General features: G+C 40.0%; 1 long non-coding RNA gene across 3 annotated transcripts; it reads right to left on the minus strand.

Annotated features, from left to right (window-relative positions):
- Positions 1-474: 474 nt before the first annotated feature.
- LOC127330131 (uncharacterized) lies at positions 475-5,885 on the minus strand. 3 transcript variants are annotated; one of them, XR_011750926.1, is made up of 9 exons: positions 5,106-5,885; positions 4,846-4,939; positions 4,494-4,604; positions 3,554-3,738; positions 3,118-3,171; positions 2,532-2,680; positions 1,767-1,803; positions 1,100-1,289; positions 475-686 (listed from the first exon to the last, which is right to left on the minus strand). It is a non-coding gene; the product is annotated as an uncharacterized lncRNA (long non-coding RNA). The 3 variants fall into 3 exon arrangements; XR_011750925.1 differs by lacking the exon at positions 475-686 and having other exon boundaries at positions 883-1,289; XR_011750927.1 differs by lacking the exons at positions 475-686; positions 1,767-1,803 and having other exon boundaries at positions 883-1,289.
- Positions 5,886-17,354: the final 11,469 nt, after the last annotated feature.

The raw sequence follows: 17,354 nt of genomic DNA on the forward strand, positions 1-17,354 counted from the left end.
AGGAAGATGGCAAAGCTTCTAAAATCTTCTATAACTAAAGCCGATGTTTGTTTACTTCAAGTTTCCTCACTTTCAAACTGAGGCGATGGCATCGGCAGCGTATCCCCGCGCACTTTCGAATGGATTGACCTCACTTTCAAACTGAGGCAATGGCATCGGCAGCATGTCCCACTCACTTTCGAACGATTGACCGCCACAGATTGACCATATCTTTTTAGATTAATCGGTTTATTAGAAAATCCGTTTTAAAATATATAATCCACCAATAATTTAGTGGCCACGGAGAACTAAACACGATTGAATTTAAATGGTTCCCACGATGTCATAGCTGCAAATTAAAATCTATTACTATATAAGTGAGTGATTTTGTTAATTCAACAGAAAATGGAATAGAACTCAAGGAGATATTAAGCACAAATTATAGGAGAGTGCAGTCTAAACACAATATCTTTAAAAAACACTTCAGAAAGGCCATAAGTTGAGTAAAAAAGTTTAACAACAGGCCAACGGTGCATAATCAAGCAGACCCCAAATAGTATAATCATGAGCTATGAATAATACATTACGCAGTTCACCACATCTCTTGTATCTTTGGAGAGTGAGGCTCAGCCGCTTCTCAGCTCCATCACGATAACCCATGAGGCGAATGTGTTGAGCTAGACGTACACGACGCCCCTCGAGAAGCCCTATGTCGACAACAACATCGACAACATTAGAGCTGTAATCAGAGCATTCTTTGCTGTAACAGATTTACAGATGCTGTCAGGTTATTAGGCATTTTGATGTAAGCATCATATGCTCACAATGAGTCTAAAGCAATCAGGATAATTTTTTAAATTGGTAAGCACAAACAATGAAAACAAATAATGCGCTGTCCCTACCTCGATTCCATCCTTTGTCACTTTATTTGAAAATTTACAATATTGTCTAAAAATTGTGAAGCACATGCATACATAGCACTGATTAGCAATATATACAATATCAAGTCTACTCAAATAGAAAATCAGCCGCTGATAATTAATATTGCACATGAACCAGTTCCATTAGTGTACACAAAGATTGAAAACACAAGTGGAGGAAGAGCAAACTGACTCCGTACATCGGTACATGATTTGGCCGTTGTCATGGAAGGATGCTCCCTTGGCTGATCCGGGTAAGAGAAGGGTGGACGATCTCATTGTGCGCCTTCTTCAATCCATAAAACGATGGAAGGATGCTTGCCTCACAGATTTGGGTAAGAGAAGGCTGGGATGCGCCTGTTCTATGCCTTCATCCATCCATACCACGTCCTACAGTCATGAAGAAACCAAGCTGAGTATGGTTCTTACAATTTGAAGAGAAACAGAATAGTTACACAGTATTTTCTCTAATGTAATTCCCGGTGCATATGTTACCCATCAAAGTATGTCAAATCTTCATTAGGTTATTGCATAGTTTATCATGAAAGAAGAAATGTTTCTACGGGGTAAAGACTTAAGAAAACAAAGGAAAACATTTAAGACCTTAAGAAAGGTCTATTAATAACAAAATAATCATCCCGGGAGTCTCCAACATTTGCGACAAAGAGACAAAATAATCATCCCAGATCCCACACTGGTTTTGAGTACTGTCAGATCCAAAGAACTCACTATCCAAACTCGATTAATTATCTCACGCGATACAAAATTGGGAACAAAACATATAAGTAGACACCATGCTTTCCACCTAAGGAGACAAAATAAACCTAAAGGAGACAATAGTTTGGATAACAGCATAACATTACTAACCTGGTAAGCAGTATAGACTTTTTAATTGCATATAGACCTGGTAATCCAATCATCTTAGTTAGTGAAGAGTGACTTCCATTCCCTAATGAAAAACTAAGTGATGAATTTTTTTAGAAAATTAGTAGAAAATTATTCGCTTATATACTGAATCTGACTATAAAAGAAAGCAAAATATTTGAAACAGTTTCAACGAAACTACTTTACAACTGTGGTGTTAAAAGTTAAAACTAAGCTAAAAAGAAAAAGTAGATTTATCTTATTGATGTTTTTTATTATCTCCGAAAAAAAGAAACCTGCACTGAGTTTGGTGTCGTAGTCCTATCTGAATTATTTCAAGGTAAATGTCTTCCTGAAAAGTGTCAGTGTAACGGGAGAACCTATATTTACACTGAGTTTGGTCGATAAATTCTTGTAGCACCTTCTGCGGTAGTTTGCTATGTTCAAAAAACAAAGGGAATAAATCTCTGGGATAGAAGTTTGAAAGCAATAGCATATTCATTATGGACATAGACACACTGCAAAACCTGGCATGATGGAAATATATCTTGGGAATGGGATTTTGTGCCTAACTAATGTATTTGCTTTTTTTAACTGACTGGTGTACTTGTTATGACTTATAACACACGATCAGAGGTATCAATCTCTGCAAGTGAGCAGGGCTGCGTCGGACATGGATTGATGTTCTACACATGTAGTAAAGTTTCAATTAAATTAGATTTTGCTAAAACATACAATCTAAATAGTAAAGAACCTTGACAAACTTACCATATTCAACCGATCAGAATACACAACCAGGATGATCCCAAAACGCATCCACTCCTGGTCTCTTGGACGGATAAGCTCTTCAGCTGGTGCCAGCGAGTTAAGCTCGTAATAGGAACCATACATGAAGATAAGGCCCTACAGAGAACAACCTGGTAGACAGAGATAAGAAAGGGAACAAATCAGTATAACACAGTGATATTGAAGAAAACCATCTCACTATATCAGAAAACAAAAGGAGGGCTGTGAAAAGAACGGAACATATAGAAACAGAGCAATGTAAGCTAGCAAAACAGAAAAATAGAAAACTATATATATATATATATACATCAAGTAATTAGATGAATCCTAAACCCTATACATAAATCTCTGCTTGCTGCCTCTTTTAAATTGTAATACATTGAGCTTTGGTGCATCCGATAGAGTTATCAACTCTGCACAATAACACCCATAAGGTTAGGGAAGGTCAACTGTAAGCTACATGTTCCTTCCCTTAACTGTAAGTACACATCAATTAAACAGAGTAGTGGCTGTGAGAGTTTCCAAACATGACCTAACACCAGCTGAGAAGGTAGTAATGCAGGGGTACCTAAGGAAGACCTCGCACTCGATTCACAGCTGCCAGAATACTTCCAGGTACTGCCTGCATCATAGTAATATTTATCATCAGCCAAAAGCCAAAGCTTGACAGCATGGAAATGATTAAGCTAAACCAAACAATCATCACACACTATATTGCAGATGACGCCATAAGTTTATCATCTATGCTACATCCTGGAAAATTCTCCTTAATCATATAATACATAAGAGCATCATATGGCAGGGATTGCTAATTAGAAAACCATCCTAGCCTTGCGGCGGGATTTTTTTTAGAGATGTATATAATAACAATTCATATGCATAGTTTTATGAAAGCTTTGATGCAACGCAACAGTAATTCATATACATTAAGAGAATAAAATTAGAACACATGATAAATATACATTAATAGAAAAAATCTTATATAATTCCAACAGTATGAAGACCTTCACCGGTGAAATTTGGTTAGGCAACAATTGTTTTGACTATAGCAGTGTCTATTAGGCAAAGAGATGCCATATAGGAACGCTTTCTTAATCTGCACAAATCATCCTATTACAGAATAGGACATCAGCAAACGGTTCATAAACATGTCTTCTCGGTAGGCACAGATCACGTCCTTTGAATCCAACTGCACGAAAAAATTGTAAACTTAGGTTCTGCTTTTGATCTTAAATCCAAAGATAATAAGTTCAATGTCATAGTTATGTGCATGTAATATGAACAATGACTTCCCAGAAAGCAGTAGGAAAAGCTAAACTAAAATTAGGTAATATGTAAGATAGGATGGAAGAACATTAGAACATTTCGAACTAATACCTTCGCAGGAAAACTCTTAACATATTACAGTAACATGATAATTCATAATCCATAGCCTTATTCCATAATATAGATGTTCTTACTTGAAAGTTGAGGCGTTGCTAAAAGCAGAGATGAAAGAATGTATAAAATGAGAGGAGCTCCATGACTATGCGTCCAGGAAAGAAATTCCAGGTTGGAAACGAATAGAAGTAAAACTGAAGAAGCAGCATCTACGGGCAAACAATGATGACCAGAGGAGGCAATGATGCATTGCAGCTGATCAGACATACAAATCAGATGAGCTGGAGACTGCAGCACACCACTCAGAGCACGTAGATCAATCAAACACGTTCATACATATTATAACCCTTGATCCATGATGTGCCCTGATTCTCTGTAATTCGTACCTATCCAAATTTAATGTTACTCCTTGCAAGCTACAACCCTTAGTCCATGTAATTCTGATCTATATAATGTAGACATGCAGTGTGATCAGCATGAAGCACATGGCAATTCAATAAGTCGATATGTATACCGGCAGTATAATAGTAGAAGATTTGAAGGGACATATTGACCCTAACTAACCTGTATTTCTTAGTTGTGCACGCCGGCAAGGGTTACAGGAAAGAAGCAGATTGATTCGTTTCAGTGGCGACAGGTTGTTACTGACGCGTGCGCGTCCACAACTGTGTGAGCCTGAATGCCAAGCATGATTTTCAGAACTTTCAGCCTTATTCATCTTTGCAAACCGAATACACAGAAATCGTTGTATTCGATGGAAGATTCCAGGCTATCAAATTCAAATGTAACAAATAAAATAGAGGATACATTTGAGGGGAACATATATATACGACCATCAAGATTAAGGAAATAGAAGATGCATGTGTTGTTTCAGTGTAAACTGAAAATTAAGTGTAATAGATGAGAGCTTGTGTACCAATGCAAGCAGGTTGTCCAGCGTGGTTTCTTCCTTCTTGATGGAGCGAGCAGAACTCAGAATCCAATCGTGATCCAATTAGATCGGTGGGGACCTGAGTGATCGGCAAGCAAAATCCAAGGAAAATCGAATCAAACCGGGGTAGGCAAAACGTCGAGCAACTTTCATGAGGAAGAGCTAACCTAACAGATTAACAACCATGAGTCATCCAGTGAAAGGATAAAAATAAAGGGGAAGGACAATATGGAGCGGGCAGGTACCAGCGAGGAGAAGGGATACAGAGATGGCAACACAGGGAGCTTTTTATAGTTGTAGGCGGTGCCGGTTCAGTAACCATTCCTTTTTACGAGGAGCAACTGAGCAAGTCTCTTATTAAAAGAGCAGTAAGAGAGAATATGATTATGTGAAGACTTATTAGCAGAAAATATTTGAGAGATGAATAAATGCTCAACTATCGTGATGATAAATGGAGCAGATCGATCACCTTGCGGCTTTCGTTCATCTAGTGCAGCAATAACATGTATGCAACTATCTCAAAATGTACAGATGTGAAAAATGAAAAACAGAGTAAATTTTATATCCCGTGTTGCAATGACAAAATATTCATATCTAAAAGCAATTGGAATGTTGCATGAGCACGGTAATAGCTTTCCTATATATTTATAGGAAGAAAGCTATAATATACTCATCATAGTAAGTAAAAGAATATGTTCTTACAATGATTTGTGCTCCTTTATTAATAGGGTGAACTATTTGCAAGGATAGAGATTTCTATGATAACCCATTTACAGCAAAGAGAAAAATATATCCATTTAATTCCCCTAGGTACACTGCAAGCCTTTGAAAGAATGTTAATTTACATAAATTCAAGACTTTTGATGCGGTACCTTAACAGGCAAATAGAAGGTTGAATCCGTCCTACTAAGAGCTTATACTCTTCAGGGGCATCAGCCTCTTGTACTTGAAGAAGTAGAAGATGAATGCGCCAATCACCCCGATTTCATAATAGTGAAACACCTCCCAGTCTCCTTCGAGCACAAATTAACATATATACAAATCATAGATGCATAATGCAGATATAAGGTCGATAGTTTGCTATAACATATTTTTTGAGGAACTAATTTGCTAATATATTTCATTTACTTATAACCAAAATAACCTTAGGAAGAGTAAGAAGTACCACCATGGATGCTTACGAACATATACAGGTTGAGGCAAAGCGAAACAAATTATAGACAACACATGTTACTGGTTCTCTGTTTGCAAGTGATAGAACTGTACGAAACATTAAGTTTCTCATATCCATAGACAATATAAATAACAGAATTAGCACCCATTAAAATCATGGACTCAACGGCTCAAAAAAAGTTGAATGTCCAGCCTCGGGACCATTAACCTTAATGGCACAGAGAAGCACTTTCTAGTTCATCTCTATTTTATGGATGCATAATTCAAATAAGTTGAAATGTGAAACGAGTGTTCCAAAACAGAGTAGCTCACGAAAAATTGTTGATCTCTTGCCTGGAACCAGTAACGTTGGTCCAATCTCACCTTAATGGCACAATGAAGCATAACTTAAATAAGCTGAAATGTAAAATGAGTACATGACTATTTCAAAATAGAGTAACTAAAAAAATCAAAGTCCACCCGTCATAATTTTAGTTTCAGTAATTAAACCTTAACCTATTGGTTGTTCTGACATATCCCCAGTTACCAACTCATTAGTTGGTATTATCATTCTTCTTCCTAAATTTATACTAATTTCCTTTCCAATTCAAAAGTAGATAAACATGAACCTGAACCTGAACCACATATATTTATCATATTTTTGAGTATACAAAGGTACAATAGAGAGATTGCAGATGCAAATGTAACATATATATTGTATTTGCAAATTTCCATACCAGTGAGCAGTGAGCACTGTACCATAATAACCATGGAACTCAAATCTAAAAATATTGTGTTGACTCACATTCTCAATCATACTGTGGCAATTACAGGGACAGAAGAGTCAAAATACCCTTTAAAACATCCCAATAAACTGGATGTGCACAAGATATTATCCATGGTAGAAAACATAAATGCCATTGGTGGTTCTGAAAACTAACATTTAGCAGGCACATATTGTCCAGCATATAACATGACCACCGTGTGTTATGTAGCACAATAACCAATCCCAAAACCACATAGAAAGTACTCCCTCCGATACATTCTAAGTGTCGGGGGTTTTGTTCAAACTTGAGCTAATTTGAACAAAAACCCCATAAATTATTATGGATCGGAGGGACTAATAATATCTCTTCTGCCCAATTGGGTGACCCATACAACAGAAAATCTAAGTCGTCTCCCAAATTTCAGAACCACTCCGAAACTTTCAGATTTGTTGCACCAATCAACTATGAAAAATACACATGCAGTCACAATACCTCTAGGGAAAGCCTCTTTGACGGCGGTCGCTTGTTCTTGACAGCCTCATCATCAACCCAATTTATTAACTATCACACCAGCTGTCCTTGAAACCTCATGATCTGCAATCACCTTATTGAGCTGCATTCCAACCTCGTGATCTGCAATCATCATATTGAGCTGCATAAGGATAGAATCACATGGGGATTATACTCACAATACTGCAATTTATAAACATAAAAATGATGCTGACTTTGGATTTTGATTTCAGCGCAGTTGACCTCCATATGCTTTTCAAGATCTGGTTCATGTACAAAGGCATCCCCTGGATTGGCGTTTAACAATCTAATTATATCCAAAATTGGATGGAAATAACTAAAAACGAGATTGAATCTTGTCAAGAACAAACGAGAGCAGAGATGGGGGATGTCGTCGCTGCAGTCGTCCCATGCTGCAGCAACGCAGAGATGGGGGCGGAGGTTGGTCCATGATGGGTCTCAACGCCAAGCCATGGAGAGGAGGTGGGGCAGAGGTAGCAGAACGCCGGGGGTTGAGGCCGTGTAGAGGAGGCTGGGGACGGAGGCAGCGTAGAGGAGATGACCACGAGGAGGAGGGAGCAGCGCAGCAACAATGCGGAGGAGGACCGGCATGACGAGATCCTGCCCATCCTGCCCCGGATCCGCGTCACCCTGGGCGCCGGCGGTGGGGACTCGACTTGGAGGAGACACACTCCATGGCGCTGTCGGACGACGGCGAGGACACGACGCGACGCAGGGGGTGGTCGGCGATGGCATGGAGGAGCGGCGGCGGCGGCGTGGACCCGAGGCAGCGGCTGACGCGGCCCCCGGCCACCTACTCTTCACATGGCGATGCCCGCGGCCGGCGGTGACCGTCTCCTCCCAGCGCTCCACGCAGCAGCGCCCCGCGGCCGCTCTCCCGATGCATGGCGGCGGCACCCTCGCTCCGTCCTCGCTCACGTCGGCCGCGCCCTGTTTGGGAGGAGGAGATGATGCGGCGCGGATTGGAGGAGGAGGAAGGAAATGAATGATTGGAGCACGAGAGAGGAGGCGGGGATTGGGGGAGCCGTCTCGATCTAGGTTTTCACTGTCTCAGAGAAGGCGGGTGACACGAACGAGCCCGTGTGGCTGCCTCCGACCGGCGGCCCCCGCACGTACAAGGTCCCATCTGTCATAGAATCGATGGGAAGCTGAGAAAGTGCAAAAAATATCTACAGATCCAATGGCTAGGGTGAAAAGCGGGAGGAATTTTACTGTTCGCATGACGAATCAACGCTCACGATGGATTTGCCCCCTTCAGACCCCTTGCATGCCCGGGTAGTCTAGGGACATTTATAGGAGAAATTACTACATGCGATGACATCATGAATGACATCAGTGTTAAATAAACGCCGTCCATAAAAAAACACGCGAGAGAGATAAGCACGTATGTGAAGCCAACTCAAAACTGATAGAATAGAAATCCAAAGCTAATCGACATCGTTCGTACCACGGTGGCAGCCTAATAGAAAAATCAAACGAGAGACTCCTAAATTAGACTGACTGGCAGAATAATATACCAGAGCCTCGAAATTATACTGATATGCAATTACATATATATCAATATCACCGAACACATTTCGTAGAAAATAAATATTATGAAGTAAATACAAAAATTTCAAACTTAATTTGTAAATTTTAAATTAATCTCACATGTTTTGGAAATGAATATGAGACATTGACTTCAGAGAATAGATTCTAATTAAGTCGACGAACCAATAATCAAAGAAACACACTCCTCACCACACTTAATTGGAATTTGTTATCATGTAGAAAATAGTGACACATTAAACTGCCTTAACTATGCGCCATGACAATGTAGGGTTAACATTGTACACTTCAGAAAAAAGTTAAACATGATATTGCATCCATATTTTCTATTTTCTTTGATACGTAAAGTACATTACTGAAACATGAAAAAAGAAAGTAAGATCGATAAATTTAAAATGACAGGTAACCTTATTTTTTAATTATTTAAATAATGGTTAAAAATCTATGTCCATGTCAAGAAGTTATGTATTTCACAAGCACGCGGGAGCGTAAAAAATATGTTTTCAATATGCTACGTATTCCACAACCACATGGGAGTGTCGAATTGAACAAATGAAGGTCAAAATAGTAGAAAGATCATGTAAAAGTAGAATTGAAAATCTTACTCTTTAGTTAATCAAACTATGTATTATCCAAATAGGTGTGCTAGGCAATGGTGAACCCAGCGGGCCCTAAAGCCCAGGTAGTTACCCGAGCTTTCGGATGGCCGCATAACATATATATGTGGCGATTAGATAAAAAATTATGAGGGTAAGATTTTAAACTTAGTGTGTGCCTAGGCTTTGAAAACAACTTGCCTAGCCTAATGATGCTAGGTTCCTTGATAAGAAGGTTTTGGGCCTTGTACCAAGCTAAATATGCCAGAAGAAACACCCATATTTGCGGGGACGATCTTCATTCTGCGAATAGAGAGATGGTTGTAGAGTGGCTATGCAATTCAATGCTTATTAATAAGGATAAGCAATACCCGCTTTTATGTCTCATAAGAATGGTTTAAACAAGGTAGGATCATTGCTCAAGCAAACCCTAATTATTTAACAATATGAATTTTTTTTGACATGTTAATAATATGAAGTTTAGCCTTGCATAACTATCTAATATATCACATAAAAACTACCAGCCACTCCCTCCGTCCTCAAATAAGTGGACATTTAGCCTCAAACTTTATCCTTAAAAGAGTTTACTTCTATGTTTCCAATGCACTTTAAAGTAGCAAAAAATGTTTCTCTTCTATCGCACGGAAATCAAACCCAATAATATTCAACACATGTTATCTTAATTTTATACATATTCTTAGCTTACTGGAGGTGAACGAATTAATGAGGAGAGTGATATTGATTTGCATCTTCTCAATGAAATTTTATCTCCTTTTACTAATTTGTTTTGAAAATCCCACACATCCACTTATTAGTGGACGGAGGAGTAGCTCACGGTCTAAACTTTAATTGTATATAGCTATTTAGTCTCACGCACAAACTTCACATATGTTCATTAATGTTGTGTTTTTAAAATATCATAATAAACTTTCGCCCATAAATTATAGACGATTATAGATGCCTCGACGCATGTGATATATATATTTAGCATATATATAGGTGGTGGCTATATAATGTATTATTTTCTATAGCATAGTATAAAGTCCATAAATTTATAAATGTATTAATACTCCAATCAATTTGAACAAACTAAATACATTGGCTTTTATAAAAATTAACTATAGGTGATGCCCTCGCATTTGCGAGGGCCACCATGCTAGTTGAACATTAAAAGTAAAACGAAGAACACCAGTGTTCATATGAAAAGCGGAGCGTGTGTCTCTCTCTCACATAAGCATGAATTTATTCAGAGAATGAAAATAACAAAACGAAAATAAAAGCACACAGACGCTCCAAGTAAAGTACATAAGATGTGACGGAATAAAAATATAGTTTCACTAGAGGTGACCTGATAAGTTGTTGATGAAGAAGGGGATGCCTTGGGCATCCCCAAGATTAGACGCTTGGGTCTTCTTGAAATATGCAGGGATGAACCACGGGGGCATCCCCAAGCTTAGACTTTTCACTCTTCTTGATCATATTGTATCATCCTCCTCTCTTGACCCTTGAAAACTTCCTCCACACCAAACTCGAAACAAACTCATTAGACGGTTAGTGCATAATCAAAAATTCACATGTTCAGAGGTAACACAATCCTTCTCAACAGTTCTGGACATTTCCCAAAGCTACTGGAAGTTAATGGAACAAAGAAATCCATCAAACATAGCAAAACAGGCAATGCGAAACAAAAGGCAGAATCTGTCAAAACAGAACAGTCCGTAAAGACGGATTTTTTTGGAGCACTTAACTTGGTCAGATGAAAAAGCTCAAATTTAATGAAAGTTGCGTACACATCTGAGGATCACGCACGTAAATTGGCAGATTTTTTTGAGTTACCTACAGACGGGGCTGCTCAATTTCGTGACAGTAAGAAATCTGTTTCTCTATTAGTCCAAATCTAGTATCAACCTTACTATCAAAGACTTTACTTGGCACAACAATGCAATAAAATCTTTACTATTAGTTTGCAATGGGTGGTGGTCGTAGGTAAAAAGACCAGATCGATCGCTTGGTACGTCAAAAAAGACCTGCCCCTATCGTTCGATTAGAGAAGGCTACGCAAAAAAACCAGCCGTTCCATCCGAGCAGGCTTAGAAAGACCAGCAGGAGCAGCCCAAAAAATCGGATCTAAGACCAGATTGATTTGGCATCGGTTTACAGAGAGAGTCCTTCCTTCAGAAAGACCGGCAGGAGCAGCCCAAAAAATCGGATCTAAGACCAGATTGATTCGGCCAGTACATCACGTATAAAAGGAATCCGACGCGAGTTTGTTTCTTCTCCACGACACTGCCACGATAGAAAAAGTGGAAATTCACAGGTGATCGCCATGGACGTGGCCATCACAGTCTTGATCGGGAACCTCTTTGTGTCGAAGTCCACGGCATGGCCTCGGTACTGGCAGCTACCGCCAGCACGCCCGACTAGGATCAGATGCCTCAGCTGCGATGCAGTGACACCACGGTAGTTCGCTCGTGTCTGTGCCGGTCACCTGGACAAGTCATGCGTTTGGACTTTGGAGGCAGACCCTACGATAGTGCTAGGTGGCAAGGCTCATTGGAACCGGCTGCTGCTCGCGTACACGATCCATGGTGACACGGTGATCATCCACAAGGTGTTGGACGTCATACCCATGGCGGCTGCTTCCAAGTCGTAGGGCGCCGCCACGCTAGGAGGCGTCGGGCCGGAGGCCTCCCGCGGGAGGGCTTCGGCTGCAGCGCTTGAGCGAGCAGCCGGAGGGGTTTGCTGCCGGGCGTAGCGTCAGCCGCGGACGAGGCCATCTCCACTACGCACATCTCAGGCGTGGGAGCGCGTCTAGGTACGTCCTGCTCCAAATTCAGCTACTCTTTCGTCGCGTCCTGATCGGCACTCTGCGCCATGTCCTCGTATGGAAAATTTCTCCTCCTCTGTTCTGCTCCGGCCAGCTGTGGCGCGTCCTGTTTCTGGAGTTTTCGGTACTCCACCGCACAGTACCTGCTCGACAGAATGCCCGCACAATGTGCGCTCGCCTGCTCCTCCTAGCCGTGTATTCATATCCTTCCCGAGTAATCCTCCTCTACAACCGATGGTCCTTCACTGCTCTCCTATTGATTCTATATGCTAATATAACTGACAATATCGACCCTGAAGAGAAGAGATACATCCGGTAGGCAACTATCAACTATGCATATGCACCTGCGCGGTAGTAGAGATAATGTTCAGTAAGTAAACAAAGAGCAAGAGAAAATAATTCTCCTATAACACGTTCAAGAGCAGCAGCAGCAGCAGCAGTCAAAACTTACAGACCACATCGTCTGTTCTCTGAACTGTGAAACGATGGTTTCAGTACCAACCAACATTCAGCTATGCTCCTATGTGCTATTTTTTTCCAGGTGATGGTTTCTCTGAAGCTTTTGGCATGATGGAGACCATGATTGTGCTCAGGCTAAACAACAGTTTGGTACCATAACGATGAGGAGAACACATGGCAATGAGATGCTAGATGTTACGTTGTACACCATACCCATCATCGACCAGCACATCAAGCGCAACATCAAGGTGTGCAACTGGGGATGCATTCGGTTAGAGAAACAATGGTCCGTTGAGGCGAAAGGGACACGTGAAAATAGAACTAGGGATGCATTCGGTCGGAACACTGCAGAAAATATGATCCGTGGAGGCAGAGGCAACACATGAGAGAAGAAATAGAGCGAGGCGTTTCACAGGGAGAGCCAACTTGAATATTTGTGTTCATTTTGTGTTTACTCGTGAGACGTGCATACTGAATTTTTTTATGACTCGTGGCAACGCACGAGCATTCAACTAGTAATGATAAGGAGAGGTTGCTACAGTAGTAACAACTTCCAAGACACAACAAAACAGTAGCAAAATAAAAACATGGGTTATCTCCCAAGAAGTGCTTTCTTTATAGCCATTAAGATGGGCTCAGTGATTTTAATGATGCTCGCGCAAGAAATAAGAGTTGAAGCAAAAGAGAGCATCAAAAGCAAATAAGAAACACTTTTAAGTCTAACCCACTTCCTATGAAAAGGAATATTGTAAATAAACAAGTCATGTAAGCACAATGCAACAAGCATAGGAAGGCAACACAAGCGCAACTTCAAGATTCTCAACATAAAGAGGGGAAACTTAATATTATTAAAATGCATATAACCATGTTTCCCTCTCTCATAATAACTTTCAGTAGCATCATGAACAAACTCAACAATATAACTATCACATGAAATATTCTTATCATGAGCTACATGCATAAAATTATTACTCTCCACATAAGCATAATCAATTTTATTAGTAATAGTGGGAGTAAAACTACCATAACCATCATTGTAATCATCATAAATTGCAGGCATGGTATAATCATAATAACCTTTATCCTCCATAGTAAGTGGCACCAAAATACCACTATCATTATAATCATCATAAATAGGAGGTAAAGTATCATCAAAGAAAATTTTCTCCTCAAAACTTGGGGGACTAAAAATATCATGCTCATCAAAACCAGCTTCCCCAAGCTTAGAATTTTCCATAGCATTAGCAACAATAGTGTTCAAAGCATTCATACTAATAACATTCCCATTAGCATGCATATAAAGTTCCATAAGTTTTTTAATTCTCTCTTCAAACACATCATGTCCTAATTCAAGATAAAGTTCATAAAGATCTCTCATTTTGTTGTTGTTTTCCATTAGGCCTAACTAGTGAAAATAAAAAGAAGAAACAAAAAGATATAATTGCAGGATCTAAAGGAAATACCTTCGAGCACTCACACACCGGCAACAGTGCTAGGAAATAGCTTAGTAGTCGGAGGATGTGAATACCTTTTACCTTACCTCCCCGGCAACGGCGCCAGAAAATAGTTTGATGTCTACGCACGCTTCTATTCCTGTAGACAGTGTTGGGCCTCCAAGAGCAGAGGTTTGTAGAACAGCAGCAAGTTTCCCTTAAGTGAATCACCCAAGGTTTATCGAACTCAGGGAGGTAGAGGTCAGAGATATCCCTCTCAAGCAACCCTGCAATTACGATACAAGAAGTCTCTTGTGTCCCCAACACACCTAATACACTTGTCAGATGTATAGGTGCACTAGTTCGGCGAAGAGATAGTAAAATACAGGTGGTATATATGGTGGTAATATTGCAGGAAGTAAAGATGCAGTAAAACAGTAAACAAGCGATGTTTGCAGTATTTGGAAACAAGGACTAGGGATCATACTTTCACTAGTGGACACTCTCAACATTGATCACATAATAAATAAATAACTTCTCCTCACTTATGCTACATATACTCTCTTGTTTGATAACAAACACCATTCATTGTGTAGGGCTACAGGAGCTCCCTCAAGCCGGAGTTAACAAGCTCCACAACATTCAGCATTCATATTTAAGTAACCTTTAGAGCATAATAGATCATTGTAATTTAGACCGAGTACTAACATAGCATACACAATGTCACCTTTAAGCTATGAAAGGGGGAATAGATCACATCAATACTATCATAGTAATAGTTAACTCCATAATCTACAAGAGATTACAATCATAACCTACGCCAAGAACTACATGATGCACACACCGTCACCTTTACATCATGAAGGAGGAATAGACTACTTTAATAACATCACTAGAGTAGCACATAGATTAATAGTGATACAAAGTTCATCATATGGATCTCAATCGTGCAAGGCGGCTCATGAGATCATTGTATTGAGGTACATGAGAGAGAGATTAACCACATAGCTACCGGTAGAGCCCTTAGCCTCGAGGGAGAACTACTCCCTCCTCATCATGGGAGACAACAGCGGCAATGAAGATGGCGGTGATGTCGATGGAGATGCCTTCCGGGGGCACTTCCCCGTCCCGGCGGCGTGCCGGAACAGAGACTTCTATTCCCCGAACTTGGCTTCGCGATGGCGGCGGCTGCGTAACTTTTCCCGTATCGTGGCTTATCTTTTTAGGGTTTTCGCGTTGGGGAGACTTTATAGGCGGAAGAGCAGCCTCGGAGGGGCACCAGGGTGCCCTCACCACCAGGTGGCACGGTAAGGAGTGGGCCCGCGCCCAGGTGTGGTGTGGGGGCCCCCTGGCCCATCTCTGGCCCCTCTTCGGTGTTCTGGAACCTTCCGTGAAATATAAGATCGTGGGCATTAATTTCGTCCAATTCCGAGATTATTTCCTGTCTAAGATTTCTGAAACCAAAAACAGCAGAAAACAGGAACTGGCACTTCGGCATCTTGTTAATAGGTTAGTTCCGGAAAATGCATCAAAACGATATAAAGTATGAATAAAACATGTAGGTATTGTCATAAAACTAGCATGGAACATAAGAAATTATGGATACGTTTGAGACGTATCAAGCATCCCCAAGCTTAGTTCCTACTCGCCCTCGAGTAGGTAAACGATAACAAGGATAATTTCTGAAGTGACATGCTATCATAATCTTGATCAATACTATTGTAAAGCATATGAGATGAATGAAGTGATTCAAAGCAATGGTAAAGATGATGATTAAACAACTGAATCATATAGCAAAGACTTTTCATGAATAGTACTTTCAAGACAAGCATCAATAAGTCTTGCATAAGAGTTAACTCATAAAGCAATAGATTCAAAGTAGAAGGCATTGAAGCAACACAAAGGATGATTAAGTTTCAGCAATTGCTTTCAACTTGTAACATGTATATCTCATGGATAGTTGTCAACATAAAGCAATATAACAAGTGCAATAGGTAAACATGTAAGAATCAATGCACACAGTTGACACAAGTGTTTGCTTCTAAGATAGAAAGAAGTAGGTAAACTGACTCAACATAAAGTAGAAGAATGACCCTTCGCAGAGGGAAGCATGGATTACTATTTTTGTGCTAGAGCTTTTCATTTTGAAAACATAGAAACAATTTTGTCAACAGTAGTAATAATTCATATGTGTTATGTATAAGACATCCTATAAGTTGCAAGCCTCATGCATAGAATACTAATAGTGCTCGCACCTTGTCCTTATTAGCTTGGATTAACACGGATTATCATTGCATAACATATGTTTCAACCAAGTGTCACAAAGGGGTACCTCTATGCCGCCTGTACAGAGGTCTAAGGAGAAAGTTCGCATTGGATTTCTCGCTTTTGATATTTCTCAACTTAGACATCCATACCGGGACAACATAGACAACATATAATGGACTCCTCTTTTAATGCTTAAGCATTCAACAACAGATAATATTCTCATAAGAAATTGAGGATTTGTGTCCAAACTGAAACTTCCACCATGATTCATGACTTTAATTAGCGGCCCAATGTTCTTCTCTAACAATATGCATACTCAAACCATTTGATCATGAAAATCGCCCTTACTTTAGACAAGACGAACATGCATAGCAACTCACATGATATTCCACAAAGGTGTAAAAGTTGATGGCGTCCCCAGAAACATGGTTACCGCTCAACAAGCAACTTATAAGAAATAAGATACATAGCTACATATTATTCACCACAATAGTTTTTAAGGCTACTTTCCCATGAGCTATATATTGCAAAGACAAGGAATGAAATTTTAAAGGTAGCACTCAAGCAGTTTACTTTGGAATGGCAGAGAAATACCACATAGTAGGTAGGTATGGTGGACACAAATGGCATAGGTTTTGGCTCAAGGATTTGGATGCACGAGAAGTAATCCCTCTCAATACAAGGCTTAGGCTAGCAAGGTTGTTTGAAGCAAACTCAAGTATAAACCGGTATAACAAAACTTACATAAGAACATATTGTAAGCATTATAAGACTCTACACTGTCTTCCTTATTGTTCAAACACTTTTACCAGAAAATATCTAGACCTTAGAGAGACCAATCATGCAAACCAAATTTCAACAAGCTCTACGGTAGTTCTCCACTAATGGGTTTAAACTACATGATGCAAGAGCT

This window comes from Lolium perenne, chromosome 2, assembly GCF_019359855.2.
Source record: "Lolium perenne isolate Kyuss_39 chromosome 2, Kyuss_2.0, whole genome shotgun sequence".
Lineage (NCBI taxonomy): Eukaryota > Viridiplantae > Streptophyta > Magnoliopsida > Poales > Poaceae > Lolium > Lolium perenne.